Below are 11,901 nucleotides of genomic sequence, written 5' to 3' on the forward strand. Positions count from 1 at the left end.
GCTTCATATATATCTTGAAAGTTGTAAAAATTAAATTAAAAAAAAAAAAAATATATATATAAAGAGAGAGAGAGAGAGAGAGAGAGAGAGCCTCTCCACTACGAGGCAAATGGGGAGAATATTTTTTTTTCGTGCACTAATTTAAGGGTAGGAGTTATGTCCATGCAGATGCTAATATTCTATAAGGAATGCTGAAGCAGCATCCATCACAAAAAAGGGGACATACCAACTTCCACTTTGACATTCTACCCAAAAGCACAATCAATGTGGAATTGACACTGAAAATGGGGTTTTTACGAGACAAGCATACAAGATAACCCAACATGGCCGGCATGAGAATGTTATTAACCAATTGAGTAACCAGGTAATGACTTTATTAGTTATTTTCACTGATGGCATAAACCCTTTTTTGCTTCTTTTCTTTCCTTTTTTTACCTCTTTTTTTAACTTTATTACTTTTCTTTGCAACAATATATATCCAATCCAATGTTGACCTAGTGATTGATGATTATTCATATAAAATATGCTATTCTAATCATATGATTAAATTGTTGAGACAAAAGGAAAAAAATGAATCATGATTCTATGTCCAAGTCTCAATTGAAAATGTGAAGGAAGACTTCAGAAGATTGATAATTTATATTTGAAATGGAATGAGATATGATTAGCCACACAGTCCAGAAGTGAGATAGGAATCATCAATCATGGTGTACAAGTACAACACTGGCACTGCTATGTAATATGTATTTTCTTACTTAAGACAAGCTTTGTAATAAGAAGTGGAAGTGGCATGCATGCTGGACAAGGCTGGAAGAACTTAGTCAGTTCACCTCCGCATTTGGATTGGGCAAACCTACCAAACCATGCATCATATGGGCCATGCTTAAATTTGGGCCCAGATTCTTCTCAAAGTCCTTTTGGACTCCCATGGGCTAAAACCAAATCCCAGCCCATAAAGAATTTGTACACATCTAGCCTTAGTTTCTGCTAACCTAGTCCTTTTTTTTTTTAATTGATCTGTGGGGAGACCCCAATCCTTTTTTAACCAAATCATTTGATATAAACAGCTACCCACCTATGGTAGATGGAGTGTCCTTTAACTCAATGGCGAGAGGCAACGGACTCTCGTTGCTGTATGGCTTCCAGGAAGAGTGTCTAAGTCTCTCACCTAACTAGTTTAATGCCTGTTCTTAGGGGATGGCTAACCTCTCCCACCTAGCCCATTTTACCTTACCTAATTACCTTCAACAACTTTCCCCTAAGATCTAAACTCAAAGGAGCAAAAAACAAAAACAAAAACAAAAACAAAATAAATAAACGTCAATGCAACTCTCCCACAATATTGATTGAACACAATTTTTTCCTTCAAAAATAAGAAGAAAATGAATCACATAATGAAGTATATATACGTTCTAAGAATTCACCATATATATATATATATATTTGTTTTCGTGAAAATTCAAAATTGTTGGTACTATTTCTTGACAGAACAATTGATTAAAAGAAAAACCATTGTTAGTGTCATGGATGTACCCTAACCTAAATGAAGTCCTTTCCTTGAAGTAACCCATGCATAAGTAGAGATTAGATAATCAAAAAGATGGCTTATTGCTTCTCACAACTTTTACATGGAGGACAATGAATCGTTATTAAGAACTATCCCTTCTCTAAACAAAAAGCTCTCCAAAGGAGGGGAATAAAAAAACTATGTATAGAATGAAATAGAGAATTGTAAATCTATATATATATATATATATATATAAGCAGAGACCTCAAGTGAGAGAGCATGAGGTTCTGCCAAGTGGCACCCTTCTTTGATAACTTAGCCATTCAGTTTTTTATTTTTATTTTTCCTTCTTCCATCTCATCATTTAACACTACTACTCTACGTTTCTCTCAACTCTTCCACTTCCCCATTAATTCCATAGGCTATTCAAAATTCTAAAACGTTTTTTTAGTTCTCTCAACTCTTCCACTTCCACGGTTATAAAATGCTCTCAACAATCTCAATGACGATGCAAAGCATGCTGCATCATATTTACGAGCATGGAAGTCAAAGCACGTCAGGTGTGAAGTTAACAAGGCTGCACATGCACCGAAGGGCAAACAAGGTTGCATTGTTTCTGGATAGTCCTTCCATTTGGTTTTAGGATGTGCATGATTGTATTGCTAATATTGCTAATATAGTTTACAATTTAGACGTGTTGGGTGTTTTGTTGAATTACAGTCAAAAGAATAAGCATATATATATAAAAGGGAGTGACTTACAAAATCCCATAACAAGGGCAATAGCAAGGAGTTCAAGCATATCCAAGTCCAATTATTCTCTCTCTACTCCTTCACCAAAAATTGCCTATGTATCATCACAATTGAATTTTCCCTTTGAAGTCAAGCTTTTCTTTTATATCTTTCATTTTTATGTTCTTCATCAACTATTGTATGTCAATATCGATGGTTTGTGACTAATATCCTTTTGCTAGTTTGGTTAGGATTTGGTTTGCCTGTGATGAGAATGGGTGTTTAAGGATTTTTAAATCTCTACAAAGTCCGTAGATTTTTACACTTTTAAGGCAAACTTAGTAGATTTGGTTTTTAATGATAATAAGATTTGGTTTTTAATGATAATAAGGTTTGGTTTGTCTATTATTTTACACTTTTACTGGCAAAATTCGTACATAAACTATGACTATTGTAACTAAGAATAATAGTATTGATGAATCCAATGAGTTATAAGATAATTTCTTACAAAATAGTATTTAAAAGAGATCTCATATGAGAAAGCATGAAATTCTGCCAAGCGGCGCATTCTATGTAAAAAGAATTGATATTTTCTCAAGTGCCACATCCAAGATAAGAATAAATTAAATATTGATTTTTTGTTTCATTTGGTTCAATGTTTCAAGACTTTTCTAATTAAAAATAAATATTCTTTGTATCATTTGGTTCAATGTTTTAAGACTTTTCATCCCTTACACATACACGCAACACTCTTTAATTTGCATTTTAATTCATCATTTTTACCTCTTGCACTTCTACCTCTTTATATATGCCTACCTATCATGACATCCTACGTCAAATACACACAGACCAAAAACAATGTCATTTTTCTTTTATCTTTCAACTACACCTACCTATTTCTAACATTGTGTCTCATCTAATCCTAACCCGTATGAGTTGGCTACAATCAAGGAAGGGGCTTGCATTTTATATTGAGTAATAATGACAATTACGATTTTTATATTAATGTCAAATGTTGTGGATTTGTGAGTTTTATAAATAATGTGATTAATTGTGGTCGTCTGGGATGTGTATTTTGCTTTAGAATTAATGAGAAAGAGAAAGACACATTTTATATCAACTTTTATTCTGGCATATTCCTCCAAAGTTTTTTTTTTTTTTTTTCCTCGTTACTTCAATTAAATAATTATAATGAATATGTGTGTGCAATTTACAATTGTTGTTTTTAATGATGAATTCATTACTAATAAAGTTCTATAACAATTATGTTATAATAATTATACAACATTTTCTAAAATTATTTTACATAAAATATTACAACATTATCTATGCATCGCACGAGTAACTTACTAGTTTATAGTAAGAGAAGGGAAATAAGAAAAGCCAAAAATAAAATAAGATAAAAGGGATAAAGGAAAAGTAATATTAAGATAGTAATGGAGAGATGAAGAGGTAAAATGGAGAGAAAATTGGAGAAAATATAACATTAAGTTGGGAAATTAATAAGAAAAAAAAATTAAAAAAAAAATTAAAAGAGAGAGAGAGAGAGAGAGAGATTGTTGGTACTATTTCTTGACAGAAAGATTGATTAAAAGAAAAACCATTGTTATTGTCATGGATGTACCCTGACCTAAATGAAAACCATCGCACGGGTAACTTACTAGTTTATAGTAAGAGAAGGGAAATAAGAAAAGCCAAAAATAAAATAAGATAAAAGGGATAAAGGAAAAGTAATATTAAGATAGTAGTGGAGAGATGAAAAGGTAAAATGGAGACAAAATAGGAGAAAATATAACATTAAGTTGGGAAATTAATAAGCAAAAAAAAATCAAAAAAGAAAAAAAAGAAAAAGAGAGAGATTGTTGGTACTATTTCTTGACAGAACGATTGATTAAAAGAAAAACCATTGTTAGTGTCATGGATGTACCCTGACCTAAATGAAGACCTTTCCTTGAAGTAACCCATGCATAAGTGGAGATTAGATAATCAAAAAGATGGCTTATTGCACTTCTCTCCCCCAACGTGCATAGATCACTAGGAACCTTTTAGGAACCATAAGAGCTTATTGCTTGCCTCTTGTCATCCCATTAAAATTGGAGTGAACTTGCAAAAGTAAATACAGATTGCCAATACTATAAAGCTAGGATTTGCGCTAAAAAGCTGTTGATGGTGAAATTATGCCTGAACTAAAGATAGACTACCGCAAGCTTTTTGCTGCCGTGCTGTTGTCAAAGGTTGCATTCATGTAAGTTCTAGTCAAGAAATACATGGTTTAGCGGGTTAATTTTACTCACTATATTGTGTTGTATGAGGCCATAGCAGCTTATCAGTAACTCAACAGCTTGAGATAGGGATAGCTAAAATTTGAGCAGGATTATGGGTGGAGTTCGTAGTTTTTTCATTGAATTTAAGCTTTTTCAATTGGTGGTTGAGGAAGGAGGAAATTTTTTCTCCTTACGTATTTTTGAACGGGGCAAACACTTCATGAAGTCAGTTTTCATGAACAAGAATGCAGCTTTACGGTTGATAAAGAACATAGAACACACAGTGGTCAAAGTCAATCCCAAACAGTTTTTTACGCTCAGGGAAGGAGATACTGCGAACACTTTACAACGAGGATCTAATGCATTTGGTCAGTTCCTTTTTGTGTCTGAACTTAAAGTTAGAGAGCAGAGAAGATTTGTTATTATTCCTAGTGGCAAAGCACAAAAGGGTTAGAAGGTTTTTGGCTTGAATTGAGGAAGATGTTGGCTCCTGACCAATATGCTTTAGGTGGTTCAAGCCAGTCCAAATTTGTGTCTCTGCCTTAGAGGAGGATTTTGGGGCCTCATCCATCTCGGTCTTTTGCTGAAATCTTGAAGGGTCAGGTGCAGCCAAGGGATGTGACTTAGTCATAACCTTTTACCACCAAGGAGAAGAATAAAAATATGACTCATGGGGAGTCTATGGAGGGGCAGAACCTGTCAAAGGGGTTGTTGGAGATGAACCCGAGATTTTCAGGTGCTCAGGTGGGGGTCTTTCCGATGGGCAAGGCTGATACGATGGTAATGGGATGAGGGGTTAGGAGGGAGCAGAGCATTTATGAGGAGTCAGATTTTGGTGAGCAAAATATGGCAAAAGAAAGGAAGTGTATCCCATCAACTCTCTTTTTGAATTCTGAAGCAAAAGGAAATGGGAAGAGAAGTGATCTTAGGAGATCCTGCTGGATTGGGAGTGGTCTAATCATGAAGATTGATGTGAAAGGAAGGAGATGTGTTGCCTGGGATAGTACTAAAGGGGGAGTTAAGAGTTTTAAGTGGGTGTCACGGGCTTACAAAGATTTGGGCAGGGGTTTCCTGGTTGTGGACTCTAACAAGTTGACTACCCAATAGACCATTTGCAAGTCTGGTTTAGGCCTAACTTCCTCAAGCCCAATAACTATTGAGCTTGGGGAATGCTCTAATATCATTGTAGAGCCTTTTTTCTCAACCGATATACACGAGAGGGCTAGAGAGAGCCCACTAGTGACTCTGATGAGCTCGGGGAGGCCAACACAGGTGGCTGGAAGTCTGGTGTGGATTCAAAAGGACTGGGTTCAGGCCGAGAATGGCAGGAAGAGCTTCTTGGCGCATCCTAAGGAAGAACTTATTGATGGGTTTGCCTCAACAGTCCCACGGTGGATGGTTTGGTGGTTGCGACCAGCTCCGATGGTCCTGCAGCGACTCAGTTGGAGATTATCTCTACTGGGTTTTCCTCCGATGGAGCCGCAGTGGCTCCGATGGAGATTATCTTTGCTGGGTTTTGCTCCGACGGACCCGCAGTGGCTCTGTCAGAATTAAGTGGTTACTCCTCTAACGGGGCTAGCTTCGATGAAGCCGCAGTGGTCCCGAGCAACATCGATTTGGCAAATCTGCAACTCTCGAAGGGTAGGTTCTTGGCAGAAACGGGCTTTGTGGATTTTAGAGTCAATAAGAGTAGTGAGCCTTTGTCTCAAGGGGCAGATAATGAAGGAACCAGGCAGACAGTTAATGGTGAGAGTGGTCAGCCCAATTTAGTGATGATGGAATTGAAGTCAGGTTGTGGCCAACCTGGTTTGGGTGCTTTGTTGGTGGAGAAAATGGAGTTATCAGAAGTGGTCTCGGGTGAGGAAGAGAATCTGGCAAATTGTAACCCATTGTCTACAATTATCCCTTTAGGGATGGCATTGTCGATGGATACACACAATGATTCTGAGGTGTTGAATATAGGAAATACGCTAAATGTCTCTAGTTGGGTGAAGAACAGAATCCCAAGCTTTAGTAAAATGATTGGGCTTTCTACAAATAGTCATGAAAAGTTGTGTATTGATTATTTTCAAAGGCTAGAAAGGGAGTTGGCGGTTATTAACAAGCAGCGAAAGAAAGCAGCTGCTAATCGAAAAATAGCGTACTCCACAGGTAAAGGGAAAAGAGAGTTGAGGAATCTAATCTTAACAGTTAACTATGATGGGAGATAATGTATTGGTAGTGAGGTAGAGATAGTTGTGGGGCCTCAAAAGTTTTTATGAAGCTGAATATGATTTCTTGAAATGTTAGAGGTTTGAATGACCCTCAAAAACGTCTGGTAGTAAGAAATTTGTTATGTGGGTGGAAAGGTGATGTTGTATGCCTTCAAGAAACAAAGCTTGCTGGCATAGATAGACAGCTGGTTTGCAGTTTATGGGGCTGTTTGTATGTGGATTGGGTGGCTCTTGACGTTGATCAGTCGGCTAGTGGGGTCTTGATTATGTGGGATAGGAGGGTCTTAGAAAAGACGGAGGTTTTGGTGGGCTCATTTTCAGTGTCATTTCAGTGGAAAGGTGTGGAGGATGGTTTTATTTGGGCATGTTCAAGAGTGTATGGCCTAAATGCTAATATTTTGAGAGGCGATTTGTGGGATGAGTTGGTTGGTACTCAGTAGTATTGGAATGTTCCCTGGTGCTGTTTTGGGGATTTTAATGTTCTCCGTTTTCCTAGTGAATGGAGGGATGGGTCTCGGCTTACTCCGGCTAGGGGAAAGTTTTCTGAATTTATTGAAGATTTAAACTTGATTGATTTGCCGTTGGAGGGAGTGAGTTACACATGGTCTAATGGCATGGACCAACCATCCATGTCTAGGATTGATAGAGCTCTAGTTTCTCATGACTGGGAGCAACACTTTCCAGATGTCATCCAACAGATTCTTCTTCAAACTATTTCAGATCATTTCCCTATTCTCTTGGAGGTAGGGGGTATGGCAAGGGGGAAAATTCCTTTCCGGTTTGAGAATATGTGGTTGAAGATGGATGGGTTTGTTGATAAGGTTGATTTATGGTGGAATCAACATACTTATTCGGGCACACCTAGTTTTGTGTTTGCAAAAAAATTGAAAGCTTTGAAAGAAGAAATTATTTAGTGGAACCACCAAGAGTTTGGCAATTTTGGGCGTAGGAAGAAAAAATTGTTGGGGGCTTTAGAGTTACTAGATGCTAAGGAAAGGGTTCTTAGTCTCACGAAGATGGAAAAAGGTGAGAGAAATGAAGCGAGATCGCAAGTTGAGCTTCTTCTTTCTCTAAAAGAGATCTCATGGAGACAAAATTCAAGGATGTTATGCATTAAGGAGGGAGATAATAATACTAAGTTCTTTCACAAGATGGCTAATTCTCACAGAATGTATAACCATCTAAGTTTCTTAGAAGTGGATGGGGTGATTTATAAGGACAGAGCAGAAATTGCGGCTCAAGTTGTTCAATTTTATAAAACTTTATATCAAGAGCCTGAGGAGTGGAGACCTTTTGTGGAAGGATTGGAGTTTGACCAAATAGGGGAGTTGGAGAGGGGCTGGTTGGAGAGAAGGTTTGAGAAAGATGAGATTCTTTCAGTGGTCAAAGATACGAACGGGGATAAAGCTCCAGGCCCAGATGGCTTTCCTATGGCCTTTTTCTATCAGTGTTAGAGAGTAGTAGAAAGAGATGTTTTGGCGGTCTTTGAAGAGTTCCATCAGCACTGTAAGTTTAAGAAATCGCTTAATGCTACCTTTGTAGCTTTGATTCCTATGAAGAATGATGCCTCTAATATCCGTGACTTTAGACCCATTAGTTTGGTGTGGAGTTTATATAAAATCTTGGCCAAAGTTTTGGCAAATAGATTGAAAATGGTGTTAGATCAACTGATATCGAAATCTCAAAATAGTTTTGTGGGAGGTAGGCAAATCCTGGATTCAGTTCTCATTACCAATGAATGTATTGATAGCAGAAAGATGAGTAAGATTCCGAGGGTGATTTGTAAGTTAGATATTGAGAAAGCTTATGACAATGTGAATTGGGAGGCTCTTCTGAAGTTGTTGAAGAAAATGGGCTTTGGGGAGAAATGGTGTAGCTGGATACGTACCTGCATCTCTACAGTATAGTTCTCTATGTTGGTCAATGGGTCTCCAGCTGACTTCTTTGGTAGCTCTAAAGGTTTGAGACAAGGAGATCCGTTGTCTCCTTTGTTATTTTTAGTTATCATGGAGGTGTTTAGTAGGATGGTGAAGAGAATGAAGGAAGCAAGCTTACTTAGTGGCTTTAGGGTGGATGGTAGGAGGAGTAGAGGGGAATGTGTTTCTCATTTGCTATTTGTAGATGATACCATTTTGTTTTGTGATGCAGAGGTGGAGCAAGTCCTTCATGTTTGTCTACTGCTTCTTTGTTTTTAGGCTGTGACTGGTTTGAAGGTTAACGTAGCTAAAAGTGAGATGGTTCCTATAGGGGAGGTAAATAATTTGCAGGCTTTGGCAGAGATTTTGGGTTGTAGGGTTGGGGCCTTGCCAATGACGTATCTTGGTATGCTGTTAGGGGCGTCCCATAAGTCCCCTTCTATTTGGAACCTTATTTTGGAGAAAATTAACCGGAAGTTGGCAAGGTGGAAAAAGTTGTATTTATCAAAAGATGGTAGGCTAACTTTGCTTAAAAGTACGCTATCTAGTCTCCCCACATATTTTTTTATCTTTGTTCACCGTTCCTACTCATGTGGCTAACAAAATTGAGAAGCTTCAAATGGACTTCCTGTGGAGTGACTTTAAGATACATTTATTGGGTTGGAATAAGGTGTGTTTGCCTATTGCTAATGGTGGTTTGGGTATTAGGAAATTGACTACTTTCAATAAAGTCTTACTAGAAAAGTGGCTTTGGCGTTTCGGGATTGAGGAGAATAGGATTTGGAGGAGGGTGGTAGCTTTGAAGTTTGGGGAAGAATTGGGGGGGGTGGGGGGTGGAGCTCTAAGTTGGTAAAGGGTGCTCATGGGTGTGGTTTGTGGAGAAGTATCCGGATGGGCTAGGACTAGGAGGTTTTTAGCAATAATGCCCTATATAAGGTTGGGGTGGGGGATAAAGTGAAATTATGGACAGATAGGTGGTGCAGAGATCTTCCTCTCCATTTGGCTTTTCCAATCTTGTACAATTTTCCTGCAAACAGAGAGGCTTTCGTTGAATCTTCTCTTTCTTGTCAAGGAGCAACGGTTAGGAGAACTTTGAATGTTCGCTTCATTCGAGGTCCTAATGATTAGGAGGTAAATGTGGTGGCTGATTTCTTCCATTTCTTGGCATCCAATCTACCTTCCATGACAGATGGTGATCGTTTGAGATGGAGGTTGACAAAAAACGGGGATTTTACTATCCGCTCATTTTATCATAAATTACATGACTCCTCTGTTGCTGTTTTTTAGGGAAGTCAATTTCATACCATATCGGCCGGTATAGCCGGAATATACTGTACTGGCCAACAATCTGGTACGTATAACCCCCATGTTTTGTACCGAAAAAAATACCGGCCGTACCGGTCATGTACCGACCATACCGGCCAATTTTGGGCAATACTAGCCGGTACCGGGGGTACCGGCCGGTACAGAAAAAAGTTTTTTTTTTTTTTTTTTTTTTTTTTTTTTTTTTTTTTTTTTTGTTTTTTTTTTTTTTTTTTTNTTGAAAATGTGAAGGAAGACTTTAGAAGATTGATAATTTTATATTTGAAATGAAATGAGATATGATTAGCCACACAGTCCAGAAGTGAGATAGGAATCATCAATCATGGTGTAGAAGTACAACACTGGCACTGCTATGTAATATGTATTTTCTTTATTAAGACATGCTTTGTAATAAGAGGTGCAAGTGGCATGCATGTTGGACAAGGCTGGAAGAATTTAGTCAGGAGGTATTATTGGGCAAACCATGCATCATACGGGCCATGCTTAAATTTGGGCCCAGATTCTTCTCAAAGTCCTTTTGGACTCCCATGGGCTAAAACCAAATCCCAACCCATAAAGAATTTGTACACATCTCAAAGTCCTTTTGGGCCCAGATTCTTCTCAAAGTCCTTTAATTGATCTGTGGGGAGACCCCAATCCTTTTTTAACCAAATCATTTGACATAAAGAGTTACCCACCTATGGTGGATGGAGTGTCCTTTAACTCAATGGCGAGAGGCAACGGACTCTCATTGTTGCATGGCTTCCAGGAAGAGTAGCAAAGTCTCTCACCTAACTAGTTTAACTGTTTAATGCCCGTTCTTAGGGGTTGGCTAACCTCTCCCACCTAGCCCGTTTACCTTACCTAATTACCTTCAACAACCTTCCCCTAAGATCTAAAGTTAAAGGAGCAAAAAACAAAACAAAAACGAAAACGAATATACATCAATGCAACTCTCCCACAATATTGATTGAACACAAATTTTCCCTTCAAAAAAAAAGAAAATGAATCATATAATGAAATATACGTACGTCCTAAAGATTAACTATAAATATATATATATATATTTGCTTTGGTAAAAATTTAAAATTGTTGGTACTATTTCTTGACAGAACGATTGATTAAAGAAAAACCATTGTTAGAGTGTCATGGATGTACCCTGACCTAAATGAAGACCTTTCCTTGAAATAACCCATGCATAAGTAGAGATTAGATAATCAAAAAGATGGCTTACTGCTTCTAGCAACTTTTACATGGAGGACAATGAATCATTACTAAGAACTATCCCTTCTCTAAACAAAGAGCTATACAAAGGAAGAGAATAAGAAAACTATGTATAGAATGAAATAGAGAATTGTAAATTTATAGTAAGAGAAGGAAAAAAAAAGAAAAGTCAAAAATAAAAGAAGATAAAGGCATAGAAGAAAAGTAATATTAAGATAGATAGTAGTGGAGAGATGAAAATGTAAAATGAAGGGAAAATTGGAGAAAATATAACATTAAGTTAGAAAATTAATAAGAAAAAAAAAATCAAAAAAAGAAAAGAAAAGAGAGAATGTTGGAAATAATCGGATGATATGACCGCTGATGTGGCTTAACAGAAGCATAGCAATAACAAATGTTAAACTTCAACTTTTATATATATACACACACACACATATATATAGATTCTAACCTATAAATTATAGGTTTCTTAGTTCAACCTTTATTAATTTTTTTTCTATATAATTCACATGCATTGCCGTTTCCTAAATATTTCAATGGATCTTCTGAGATAGCTAATGTATCCAACTTACAAAATACCTTGTGCAATTCTTTTCCATTTGAATATATTTCATTCATTTCCAATCCCCCATATATTATTCAAACTCAACACTGGAAATGCAAGAGCTGAAGGTTGATGTGAGGGTAGAATTATGATGGTGCTGGTAGACACTAAGATGTTTATTCTGGCAGCAACAAATTGAC

The sequence above is a fragment of the Quercus suber genome, unplaced genomic scaffold (genome assembly GCF_002906115.3).
Source record: "Quercus suber isolate HL8 unplaced genomic scaffold, Cork oak 2.0 scaffold_702, whole genome shotgun sequence".
Lineage (NCBI taxonomy): Eukaryota > Viridiplantae > Streptophyta > Magnoliopsida > Fagales > Fagaceae > Quercus > Quercus suber.